We start from the raw sequence: 13,421 nt of genomic DNA on the forward strand, positions 1-13,421 counted from the left end.
ATTTGAGCATTTGGGAGAAATTTGGATAGATGGATGGGTGGGAGGGGAATGGAGGGCTATGGTCCGAGTGCAGGTCGATGGGACTCAGCAGATTAATAGTTCAGCATGAGCTCAGTGGGCCGAAGGGCCTGTTTCTGTGATTCCATTCCTCCTTCCATGAAGGATACGATACTGGTGATTCAGCTGGATATTTATGATGATCCAGTCATTTCAGGATCAAAAACACAAGAAATCCAGAGCAACACACACAAAATACTGAAGGAACTCGGCAGGTCAGGCAGCATCTATGGAGGGGAATAAATAGTCAACAGTTCAGGGTGAAACCCTTCATCAGGACTGGAAAGGAAAGGGAGGAAGCCAGAATATGGAGAGAGGTGGAAGACTACAAGCTGGGAGGCGACAGCTGAGACCAGGTGAGGGGGAAGGTGGGTGGGGTGGGGGAGGGGATGAAGTGAGACACTGGGAGGTGATGGGTGAGACCAGGTGAGGGGGAAGGTGGGTAGGTGGGGGATGAAGTGAGACACTGGGAGGTGATAGGTGAGACCAGGTGAGGGGGAAGGTGGGTGGGTGGGGGATGAAGTGAGACACTGGGAGGTGATAGGTGAGACCAGGTGAGGGGGAAGGTGGGTGGGTGGGGGATGAAGTGAGACACTGGGAGGTGATAGGTGAGACCAGGTGAGGGGGAAGGTGGGTGGGTGGGGAGGGGGATGAAGTGAGACACTGGGAGGTGATAGATGAGACCAGGTGAGGGGGAAGGTGGGTGGGTGGGGAGGAGGATGAAGTGAGACATTGGGAGGTGATAGGTGAGACCAGGTGAGGGGGAAGGTGGGTGGGTGGGGAGGGGGATGAAGTGAGACACTGGGAGGTGATAGGTGAGACCAGGTGAGGGGGAAGGTGGGTGGGGTGGGGGAGGGGATGAAGTGAGACACTGGGAGGTGATGGGTGAGACCAGGTGAGGGGGAAGGTGGGTAGGTGGGGGATGAAGTGAGACACTGGGAGGTGATAGGTGAGACCAGGTGAGGGGGAAGGTGGGTGGGTGGGGGATGAAGTGAGACACTGGGAGGTGATAGGTGAGACCAGGTGAGGGGGAAGGTGGGTGGGTGGGGGATGAAGTGAGACACTGGGAGGTGATAGGTGAGACCAGGTGAGGGGGAAGGTGGGTGGGTGGGGAGGGGGATGAAGTGAGACACTGGGAGGTGATAGATGAGACCAGGTGAGGGGGAAGGTGGGTGGGTGGGGAGGAGGATGAAGTGAGACACTGGGAGGTGATAGGTGAGACCAGGTGAGGGGGAAGGTGGGTGGGTGGGGGATGAAGTGAGACACTGGGAGGTGATAGGTGAGACCAGGTGAGGGGGAAGGTGGGTGGGTGGGGGATGAAGTGAGACACTGGGAGGTGATAGGTGAGACCAGGTGAGGGGGAAGGTGGGTGGGTGGGGGATGAAGTGAGACACTGGGAGGTGATAGGTGAGACCAGGTGAGGGGGAAGGTGGGTGGGGTGGGGGAGGGGATGAAGTGAGACACTGGGAGGTGATAGGTGAGACCAGGTGAGGGGGAAGGTGGGTGGGGAGGGGGATGAAGTGAGACACTGGGAGGTGATAGGTGAGACCAGGTGAGGGGGAGGGTGGGTGATGAAGTGGAGTAGTTGAGGGCTGGAAAGGAGAGACGAATGGACCAAGGGAGGAGGGGAACCAGAATGAGGTGAGGAGACAAGAAGCGATGAAAGGGGAACCACAGTGGGGAATGGAAAAGGAGAGAGGGGTGAGGTGGGAGAAGTTACTAGAAGTTAGAAGTTACTAGAAGTCATTAACAGAGATGCTGGAAATCCACACAAAATGCTGGAGGAACTCTGCATCTATAGAAAAGAGTACAGTTGATGTTTCGGGCCTTCATTCAGACTGATTAAGGGTCATTGTTGCTGTGATGGGAATTTTGTTTAAATTCCACATTTTTAAAATCAACACCTCAATCTATGAACCCACCCCATCAAAACCCCATCACCTCTCTACCACTACTTTATAAGTTCCTGTCAGAGTCACCTTGTGTACCGACTCTCCTGTGCCTAGTGTCACTTTATGGGCACACAATCAATCTCTGTATATAAGCTAATGCATGTATTTATGCTTATTGTGTTTTTTTCGTGCTGCAGCGGATCTGAAGTAACAATCATCTTGTTCTCCTTTTTGCCGGTGTGCTGACAAACGACAATAAACAATGTTGGATCTGAAATGCCTCCACTGTTATGCTGGCCGTCAATCTTGTGCACCAACCGTATCAGCGATTCGGAAGCTGGCTGCCAGCCCAGTCATTTAACCATTACACAACCAGGATGAATGCTTCATTTCAGGAAAAATTCCATGGGAATCCCGGCTGGTTCCCGGGATGTTCGTCATTCCTGCACTGTGAGAAACTGCTTTCTTTCTGCTGGCAGATTGATCAGAAGTCTCGTCTAGAGGTGTACCACACAGCACAGTGCAGGCCCTTTGGCCCACAATGTTATACTGACCCTTTAACCTACTCTAAGATCAACCTACCCCTACTCTCCAACATCACCCTCTATTTTTCTATCATCCAGGTGCTTGTCGATGCTTGCTGGCTGCCCCATCATTAGCTTGTAAGGCAGCCTCTCTTTTGGGGTTGGAGAACTCTGTACATGTGTGAGTGTGAGAGATCTTTTCTTAGATAAGTGGCCCAAAACTGTTCATTCATTTCCATAGATGCTGTCTGACCTGCTCAGTTCCTCCAGCATTTTATACATTTATATACATTGTGTGTCCATAAAGTGATGCTAGGCACAGGAGTGTCCGTACAGGAGGTGAGGGGTGGGTTGGGGTGGAGGTGTTGATCATCCTTACTGCTTACTGTTTTTCCTGGTGGTCCTGCTGTAGATGCTACATAGCCTCCTCCCTGATGGGAGTGGAACAGACAGTCCATGAATGGGGTAGGTGGGATCCTTCCTGTTGTGGCTGACTCCACAGAATAACATTGTGTTGCTTCTGACTGTGTTTGATCCCCATCTTTTTTTTGCACTCGACCATTCCTTGCATATTTCACTTATATTCAGCCAGCCGGTCATGTGCCTTGTGTGCTATTGACTGCGGTGAATTAAAAGCACAGATCTTTTGAAAGGTAGAATTGCCAGTAATTTGCTCCCAAGTGAGTGAGCTGCCTGTCAGACATTTGCTCACTTGCAGGACCGAGTATAATGTATTAACGAGGGGAAGTATGCTGCGTGGTTTAACCAAGGAAATCGGGGCCGTTTGGAATATTGCCTCCTCCACGTCACGGTAAACTGGAATGGTGGGTGTTCAGCCCCAGTGATTGAACAGTATTCGTTTCCCCCTCCTCTCCATCCATCTCCACTTCCTTCTCGAGGCTCGATAGGGCTGAGCAAACGAGTCAGCCACGTTCCCCATTAGTAATCTGTTCACATCTCGGCCAGCAGGGAGCCCAGACCCCTTCTTGTTAAGCTGGGCAGCTGGAAACAGTTTTCTTTAAAATCCCACGGAAAAGGGGAGAGGGGAAGTCTGGTGTGTGGCCCAGGAATCGGGCTGCCTAAGAGACAGGCAGGGGCCGCCCTGGATCCCTGCGATCGGTGAAACGATGAGCATTCCCAAGGGGCTTTGGTGAGTAGTGTCTGGTGCATGCTTGTTGGCCGTCATACAGCGCGCGTGTGTGTGTGTGTGTGTGTGTGTGTGTGGGCGCGCGCACACACACACACACACACACACACACACACACGGACTCACATTTACGCATGCACACACATAGGTATACACACTCAGTCTTTTTCTCACACACGCACACACTCTCTCACTCACTCATTCACTCACACACTCACACACACAGTATCTATACACAGACATGTGTGTATCAGCTATTAGAGGAACTGAGGCTGTCTCTGGGCACGTTGGCAGCTGCTCATTTCACCTCCTGTTATAGAGACAAATGTGATTGTGTCTTGGCGTCGTAGGGACACTATAGCACAGAAGCAAGGCTTTCAGCCCATCTAGTCGTGCTGAAATATTAATCTTCCTGGTCCCACTGACCCACACCCAGACCACAGCCCTCCATACTCCTCCCATCCATGTACTTTTCCAAACTTCTCTTAAACATTGAAATCAAAACCACATCCACCACTTCCAGTGACAGCTCATTCTACACTCTCCCTTAAACATTTCACCTTTCACTCTTAACCTGTGACTTCTGTTTCTAGCCTCACTACCCTCAGGGGAAAAAGCTTGCTTGCATTTACCCTATCTATACCCCTCATAGTTTGTATACAGGTGTTCCCCGCTGTACAAAAGTTCGCTTTACGCCACTTCGCTTTTACAAAAGATCTACATTAGTACCTGTTTTCACTAACCGAAAGAAATCTGAAGAGGATTTTTGCTTTTACAAAAAAAGGCGCCCGCTTTAAACTTGTGTTTACCCTGAGAAAGACTACCACAATCGTGAAGCCTTATGCGGGCAGCTGTGCGTACGTGCCGATTCTTTTTCCTACAAATCGGTTTTTGGCTAAATCTTCCCGATTCTGGTAAACGAACCTACACTGTACATACATTATTTCTACTTTATATAGGAAAAAGGCATCTGCTTTAAACTTGTGTTTACCCTGAGAAAGACTACCACGACCGTGAAGCCTTACGCGGGCAGGTGTGTGTGCGTGCTGATCTTTGGTATGATTTGGTAGGTTACTTTTTGGGTCTGGGAACACTCGAGTTTTCCCATACAAATTAATGGTTATTGATTCTTCGCTTTACACCATCTCGGCTTACAAGAGGTTTCATAGGAATGCTCTACTTTCGGATAGCGGGGGAAACCTGTATCTCTATCAAATCTCCTCTCACTCTCCTAAGCTCCAGGGTTATTCTGGCCGGTCCCACCAACCCGCACCTGGACCACAGCCCTCCGTCTTCTCCCATCCATGTACTTACCCAAATTTCTCTTTAACTTTGCAATCGAACCTGCATCCGCTGGCAGCTCATTCCACACTCTCACCACCTTCTGAGTGAAGGAGACCTGCCAGGTTCTCCTTAAACATTTCACCTTTCACCCTTAACCTAATAAACTTTCACCCTTTTAAACTTGGTGGGAGTCCTTGTGATTTACTAATCCCTCTCATCGGCTCTTGGCATCATTCTTTCATAGTGGAATTGCTTCCTCTCTAATGGCAGCAGTGAGAAGAGGGCATGCCCTCAATGGTGAGGCTCCTAAATGACAGATGCTGCCTATTTGAGGCATCGCCCTTTGAAGATGTCCTGGATGTTGGGGAGTCTAGTGCCCATGATGAAGCTGGCAGAGTTTACAACTTTCTGCAGTTTGTTCCGATCCTGTGCAGTGCCAACTCCACACCTGGCCATACCAGACAGTGATGTATCCAGTCAGAATGCTCTCCACAGTATGTCTGTAGAAATTTATAACCATATAACAATTACAGCACGGAAACAGGCCATCTTGGCCCTTCTAGTCCGTGCCGAATGCTTACTCTCACCTAGACCCACCAACCTGCACTCAGCCCATAACCCTCCATTCCTTTCCTGTCCATATACCTATCCAATTTTACTTTAATTGACAATACCGAACCTGCCTCTACCACTTCTACTGGAAGCTCATTCCACACAGCTACCACTCTCTGAGTAAAGAAATTCCCCCTCATTTTACCCCTAAACTTTTGCCCCCTAACTCTCAACTCATGTCCTCTTGTTTGAATCTCCCCTACTCTCAATGGAAAAAGCCTATCCACGTCAACTCTATCTATCCCCCTCATAATTTTAAATTCCTCTACCAAGTCCCCCCTCAACCTTCTATGCTCCAATGAATAGAGACCTAACTTGTTCAGTCTTTCTCTGTAACTTTGGTGCTGAAACCCAGGTAACATTCTAGTAAATCTTCTCTGTACTTTCTCTATTTTGTTGACATCTTTCCTGTAATTCGGTGACCAGAACTGGACACAATACTCCAAATTCGGCCTTACCAATGCCTTATACAATTTTAACATTACATCCCAACTCCTATACTCAATGCTCTGATTTATAAAGGCCAGCATACCAAAAGCTTTCTTCACCACCCTATCCACATGAGATTCCACCTTCAGAGAACTATGCACCATTATTCCTAGATCACTCTGTTCTACTGCATTCTTCAATGCCCTACCATTTTCCATGTATGTCCTATTTTGATTATTCCTACCAAAATGTAGCACCTCACACTTATCAGCATTAAACTCCATCTGCCATCATTCAGCCCACTCTTCCAACTGGCCTAAATCTCTCTGCAAACATTGAAAATCTACTTCATTATCCACAACACCTCCTACCTTAGTATCATCTGCATACTTACTAATCCAATTTATCACCCCATCATCCAGATCATTAATGTATATGACAAGCAACATTGGACCCAGTACAGATCCCTGAGGCACACCACTAGTCACCGGCCTCCAACCTGACGAACAGTTATCCACCACTACTCTTTGGCATCTCCCATCCAGCCACTGTTGAATCCATTTTACTACTTCAATATTAATACCCAATGATTGAATCTTCCTAACTAACCTTCTGTGTAGAACCTTGTCAAAGGCCTTACTGAAATCCATATAGACAACATCCACTGCTTTACCCTCGTCAACTTTCCTAGTAACCTCTTCAAAAAATTCAATAAGATTTGTCAAACAGGACCTTCCATGCACAAATCCATGTTGACTGTTCCTAATCAGACGCTGCCTATCCAGATAATTATATATGCCATCTCTAATAATTTACCCACACTGACGTCAAACTCACAGGCCTATAATTGCTAGGTTTAGTCTTAGAACCCTTTTTAAACAATGGAACCACATGAGCAATACGCCAATCCTCCGGCAACATCTCCGTTTCTAATGACATTTGAAATATTTCTGTCAGAGTCCCTGCTATTTCTGCACTAACCTCCCTCAAGGTCCTAGGGAATATCCTGTCAGGACCTAGAGATTTATCCACTTTTATATTCCTTAAAAGCACCAGTACTTCCTCCTCTTTAATCGTTATAGTTTCCATACTTTGTTACTTGTTTCCCTTATCTTACACAATTCAATATCCTTCTCCTTAGTGAATACCAAAGAAAAGAAATTGTTCAAAATCTCCCCCCATCTTTTTTGGCTCCACACACAGCTGTCCACTCTGATTTTCTAAGGGACCAATTTTATCCCTCACTATCCTTTTGCTATTAATATAACTGTAGAAACCTTTTGGATTTATTTTCACCTTACTTACCAAAGCAACCTCATATCTTCTTTTAGTTTTTCTAATTTCTTTCTTAATTTCAAACTTTGATTGTTTATTCAGTTCCATAGATGCTGCCTGACCTGTTGAATTCCTCCAGAATTTTGTGTGTGTTGCTCGAGATTTGTACCGAGTGCAGTGGAGAAAGGGCAAATGTAATTAAATCATCTAAAATGTGGAACAGAGAGATGATTTACACTGGATAGGGAATTCTGTGAAAGGGCAGACTACATTAACTAGAAAGTCAAAGTCAAAAGAGTGTATACTTCACCATATACTACCTGGAAAGTCACTTTCTTGCAGGCATACTGGAATATAAAAGCAAGGATGTAATGTTGAGGCTTTATAAAGTGCTGGTGAGGCCTCACGGAGTATTGTGAGCAGTTTCAGACCCCTTATCTGAGAAAGGACGTTTTGAAACTGGAGAGGGTTCAAAAGGGGTTCATGAAAATGATTCCAGGATTGAATGGCTTGTCATACGAAGAGTGTTTGATGGCTCTGGGCTTGTATTCACTGGAATTCAGAAGAATGAGGGGTGACCTCATTGAAACCTATCGAATGGTGAAAGGCCTTGATCGAGTTGGATGTGGAGAGGATGATTCCTTTGATGGGAGAGTCTAAGACCAGAGGACACAGCCTCAGAATAGAGAGGAGTCCTTTTAGAATGGAGATGAGGAGTAATTTCTTTTGCCAGAGAATGATGAATCTGTGTAATTCTTTGTCACGGGCAGCTGTGGAGGTCAAGTTTTTATGTATATTTAAGGCAAAGGTTGATAGATTCTTGATTGGTCAGTGCATGAAGGGATACGGGGGTGGGGGGGGGGAGGCAGAGAGGAAAATTCCGTGATGAAATGGCGGAGCAGATTTGATAGACCAAATGGCCTAATTCTGCACCTATATCTTATGGTCTTATTTACAGGAAAATAAAGAATATAGAATTTATGAAAAACTGTACATTTGTAGCTATGTGCCACACACATAGCTAGAAATAACGACACACAGTCTGTAAGCTGCACTCGAAACTGGTTTTCCTCTTGCTGGTGAAGAAGAAGGCCCAGCGCCATTTTGGGGCTGGCCTCTCTGCCAATGCGCGCGCCATTTGTGAGCCAGTTCGCCTGCATGGAAAGTGGGCTCACAAACTAACATTAACACAAACTGGCAAACAACCAATGTGCAAAAGATATTGTGCAAATTTGAAAACTAAATAAATAATATTGAGCATGTGAGTGTAAGGAGGTCTTAACAGTGAGTCTGAAGGTCATAGAATCAGTTCAGAGTTGAAGTGAGTGGGGTTATTACCTAGACTCATTTAGAAACCTGATGGTTGAGGGGTATAACTGTTCCTGAACCTGTCAGGGAGGAGGTACAAAAGCCTGAAGACACACACTCAGCGATTCAGGAACAGCTTCTTCCCTTCTGCCTTCTGATTTCTGAATCGACATTGAACCCATGATCACTAACTCACTATTTTTCTTGTTTTTGTTTTTTTTGAACTACTTAAACGTAACTATTTAATAGACGTATATGTTTACAGTAATTCGGTTTTTTCTCTATATTTATTTACTATGTATTTCATTGTACTACTGCCGTTAAATTACCAAATTCCACGATATACGCCAGAGATATTAAACCTGATTCTGATTCTGTACCTGAGGTTCCTGTATCTCTTGTCCTATACCTGCAGTGAGTGGAGAACACGGCCTGGGTCCTGACGATGGATGCTGCTCTCTTGTGGCTGTCAAAGTTTGGAATAGCAAATGTTAATTGCTCTGTCTTCAGACATTTGTATTCTCCACTCCAGTAACCTTTAAGCAGAAGGCGAATGCAGACCCTATGGCAGTGTTAGAGATTGGATGGTTGACATTTGGTCTTTATTGAAGCTGTGGACTTCAGCTGGCTTTTAGTATTTCTGTCTGGCTGAAGTTTAAACAGCTTGAGCAGTGACTGCTTGTCTCCCAAGCCTCCCTCGCATCGAGGACATCTTTAAAAAGGCGATGTTTCAAAAGGGGGCATCTGTTATTAAGGACTCCCATCACCCAGGACATGCCCTTTTCTCACTGTTACCGTCAGGGAGGAGGTACAGGAGCCGGAAAATACACACTCAACGATTCAGGAACAGCTTCTTCCCCTCCACCATCTGATTTCTGAATGGACATTGAACTCATGAACACTACCTCACTATATTTTCTCTCTTTTTGCACTACCTGTTTACTTAGTTTTTAATATATTTCTTCTTGTAATTTATAATATTTTTATTATTAAGTATTGCAAGTAGTGCTGCCGCATAACAATACATTTCACAATGTGATATTAAACCTGATTCTGTGATGATGCTCTACATTCTTGTAGCAAGCAGACGTTTTTGCTGCCCAGTCATCTCTTCGATTCTGCTTTTGGGCAGAGTTAGCTGGGTACACAGGAGCATCAGAGCCGTCTGAAACTTGCACAGCAGGTTTATAGTTTTAACCCGAGTAAGAATCAGGTTTATCATCACTGACAGCGATTGCTGACTGTTCATTCATTTCCATAGATGCTGCCTGACGTGCTGAGTTTTCTGTTCCAAGGAGTTTGGTATTAGGACCAGTTCATTTCATGTCATATATCAATGATCTTGATGATGGAATTGATGGCTTTGTGACCAAGTTTGCGAATGATACAAAGATAGGTGGAGGGGCAGGTAACACACACAAAATGCTGGAGGAACTCAGCAGGCCAGGCAGCATCTATGGAAAGTTGGCCCTCCTTATCCGTGAGTGATTGGTTCCAGGACCCCTCGCAGATACCAAAAAACATGGATGCTCAAGTCCCTTATTCAATCTGTCTCAATCCGGTGGACCTTAGGACCTATTTAGCCTGTCTCAGTGCAGTAGACATTAGGAACCGGCAACAGAGCTCTGAATCCGTAGTGTTTCTGTTCATGAAAATAATCACAGTCACGATTGAAAATAAAGTAGAAATGATAAAGTGATCGGAAAGAGGTGAAACGCCATCGGTCATTGGAAAAGCATTAGGCTACGTCAGTCAACTATCGGAACAATCTTAAAGGACAAAAGTGAGAAAGGCTCTGCCCCGATGAAAGCTACAATTATTACTAAGAAACACAGTGGTTTAATTATTGGGCTTTGGGGTTCTGATCCTCCACATCAACCCGGCACAGTGGAGAGCGCACTCGGGAGCGGTCTGTCACTCGATCGAACTCAGGATATTCCGTTCCCAAGCCCGACGCTGAAACATACGTTCTTAAGTGTTTTATATGCATAGAAACGTAAGATATATATTAAGACAAACATTTAACTACCTGACGCTAAATAATACTGGATGTATCTGTTCCGACTTATTTAGTAAGAGAACTTCCGATTTTTTTCGATCCCAATCCATGATAACCCACGCACATCCTCCCATATACTTTAAACCATCTCTAGATTTCTTATAATACCTAATACCATGTAAATGCTATGTAAAATGGTTGTTATACTGTATTATTTAGGGAATAATGACAAGAAAAAGAAGTCTGTACATGCTCGAACAACAAGTGCTGGAAGAGCACTTCCGGGTTTTCGCGATTTGCGGTTGGTTGAGTTCGTGCTTGTGGAATCCGCGGATAAGGAGGGCCGACTGTACAGTCAACATTTTGGGCTGAGACCCTTTGTCAGGATAGGACGAAAAAAACATGAGGACTCAGAGTTAGAAGATGGAGGGAAGGGTGAAGTAAAGGGTTGGGGAGTTCATTGGTGAAGGAGCTGAACAGAGCTGAAGGAGGGAGAATCCGATTGGGAAGGCCAGAAATCCATGGAAGAAAGGAAAGGGAGAGGAGCATCGGAGGGAGGTAATGGGCAGGTGAGATGAGGTGAGAGAGGAGGCTAACCAACCTGATGGCATGAACATCAATTTCTCAAACTTCCAGTAATGCCCGCCCCCACCCTTCACCTTTCTCCATTCCCATTTCCCTCTCCATCTTATCACTTCCCTCTGGTTCTCTTCCCCTTTTCTTTCTTCCATGGCCTTCTGTCCTCTCCTAACAGATACCCCCTTCTCCAGCCCTGAATCTTTTGCCAATCAACTTCCCTGCTCTTTACTTCACCAACGCCCCCCTTCCCAGTTTCACCTATCTCCTTATCTTTCTTCCTCCCCTCCCCTCCCCTCTCCTCCACTCCCCTCCACCCACCTTCTAACTCTGATCCCTCCTTTTTTTCTCCAGTCCTCATGAAGGGTCTCGGCTCGAAATGTCGACTGTACTCTTTTCCACAGACGCTGCCTGGCCTGCTGAGTTCCTCCAGCATTTTGAGTGTGTTGCTCTGGATTTCCAATATCTGCACATTCTCTCTTGTTTGTGTGGACGATTCCCTAAATGTTAACTTGCAGGTTGAGTTAGTCCAGAGGAAGTTCACAAGAATGATCCCAGTATCGAAAGGGTTAATGTATGTGGAGTGTTTGATGGCTCTGGGCCTGTACTCGCTGGAGTTCAGAAGTCTGAGGGGGGATCTCATTGAAACATTGAATATTGAAAGGACTAGAGAGTGGATGTGGAGAGGATATTTCCTACTGTGGGGGCTCTGGAACCAGTGGGCACAGCCGCAAAATAGAGGGACGTCCATTTAGAACAGAGATGAGAAGGAATTTATTTTGCCAGGAGCTGATGAATCTGTGGAATTCATTGCCACAGAAGGTTGTGGAGGCCAAGTCACTGTGTGTATTTAAAGCGAAGGTTGATAGGTTCTTGATTAGCCAGAGTGTTAAAGGTTACAGGGAGAGGGCAGGAGAATGGGGTTGAGAGGGAAAATAAATCAGACGTGGTGAAATGGCAGAACAGACTCAATGGGCTGAATGGCCTAATTCTGCTCCTGTGTGTTATGGTCCAGTGTTTTGGTAATACCCTCCACACTGAATCCATTCCATGTTGCAAACTACCAGGGGGTTGAGATAAAGCCATTGAAAATGACACAATGCAGTTCTGGTGAGTGAAAGCAGGATGAAGCTTTTTCATTGGGAGTATTTATTAAGCAGTACAAATTAAAAACTGGATCTGCACTTGCAGATAAAGTCCTCACTAATGCGGTCTTCAGCTACTGGCAATCAAATAGTCTCACTATCATACCCTTGAAGTGTTTACACCCTTTAATCCTGATGCTTGAGTGGTTCTGTCTGTCAGTTGCGTCTTGATGAAAGTAACAGGCTGAGCGGGTGACACTTTAACTGTGACATTTGGATAAGGTGAATTGGTGTTGTCAATACTCCAAATGCAGTGAACACAGAACATTACAGCACAGTAAAGGCCCTTTGGCCCACAATATTGTGCTGACCTTTCAATCTAACCCTTTCGCATAGTCCTCCGTTTTCCTATCATCCAAGTGCGGATCCAAAGATTTGTTTTGAAGGTTAGTTTTATTTCTCAAATGTACATCAAAACCTCGAAACACACGTTGAAATCAGTACAGTCCGAGGGTGTGCTGGGGGCAGCCCAAAGTGTCGCCATATTACAGCTCCAACAAAGCATACCCACAACTCTTTAACCCTGACCCGTACGCCTTTAGAATGTGCCACGTTGTCACAAGTACAAACTCCTTGCAGATCGATTGCTGATCACTGGTGCCTGAAGTATCATAATAGCTGCTATGTTGCCATGCCGACAGTAGAGTTTCTTAAATGTTCCTAGTGTATCTGCCTCTACCACCAACCCTGGCAGAGCATCCACACACCCACCACTCTCTGTATAAAAAAACTATCTCCAACATCCCCACACCAACAAGCGAAAATCTGCAGATGCTGGAAATCCAAGCAACACACGCAAAATGCTGGAGGAACTCAGCAGGCCAGGCAGCATCTATGGAAAAAGCACAGTAGATGTTTTAGTCGAAACCCTTCAGCAGGACTGAGGGAAAAAGGCTTTTTTTTCTTCATTCCTGCTGAAGGGTTTCTGCCCGAAACGTCAACTGTGCTTTTTTCCATAGAGGCTGCCTGGCCTCTTGAGTTCCTCCAGCATTTTGCGTGTGTTGCTCCGAAATCCCCTTATCCTTTCCTCCAATCACCTTCAAATTATTCCCTATGATATTAACCATTTCCACTCTCGGAAAAAGTCTTTGGCTGTCCACTCAATTTCTGCCTCTTATCGTCTTGTCCACCTCTATCAAGTCAAGTCTCATTCTCCTTCATGCCAAACAGAAA

At 45.7% G+C, this 13,421-nt stretch overlaps 1 protein-coding gene across 7 annotated transcripts in view; it reads left to right on the forward strand.

Moving 5' to 3' along the window:
* The window catches only part of ndst1b (N-deacetylase/N-sulfotransferase (heparan glucosaminyl) 1b), a 216,851-nt gene that overhangs the window by 111,730 nt on the left and 91,700 nt on the right, over positions 1–13,421 (forward strand). Inside the window, exon 1 of one of the 7 annotated variants that reach the window (XM_059990677.1) lies at positions 4,511–4,686. The exons of the other annotated variants lie outside the window; for them this stretch is intronic. The gene's annotated coding sequence lies outside the window, so the exon portion shown is untranslated. Of the gene's footprint in view, positions 1–4,510; positions 4,687–13,421 lie in introns of those variants that run through there. 7 annotated transcript variants of the gene reach the window in all.

Source organism: Hypanus sabinus, chromosome 15, assembly GCF_030144855.1.
Source record: "Hypanus sabinus isolate sHypSab1 chromosome 15, sHypSab1.hap1, whole genome shotgun sequence".
NCBI classification, from domain to species: Eukaryota; Metazoa; Chordata; class Chondrichthyes; order Myliobatiformes; family Dasyatidae; genus Hypanus; species Hypanus sabinus.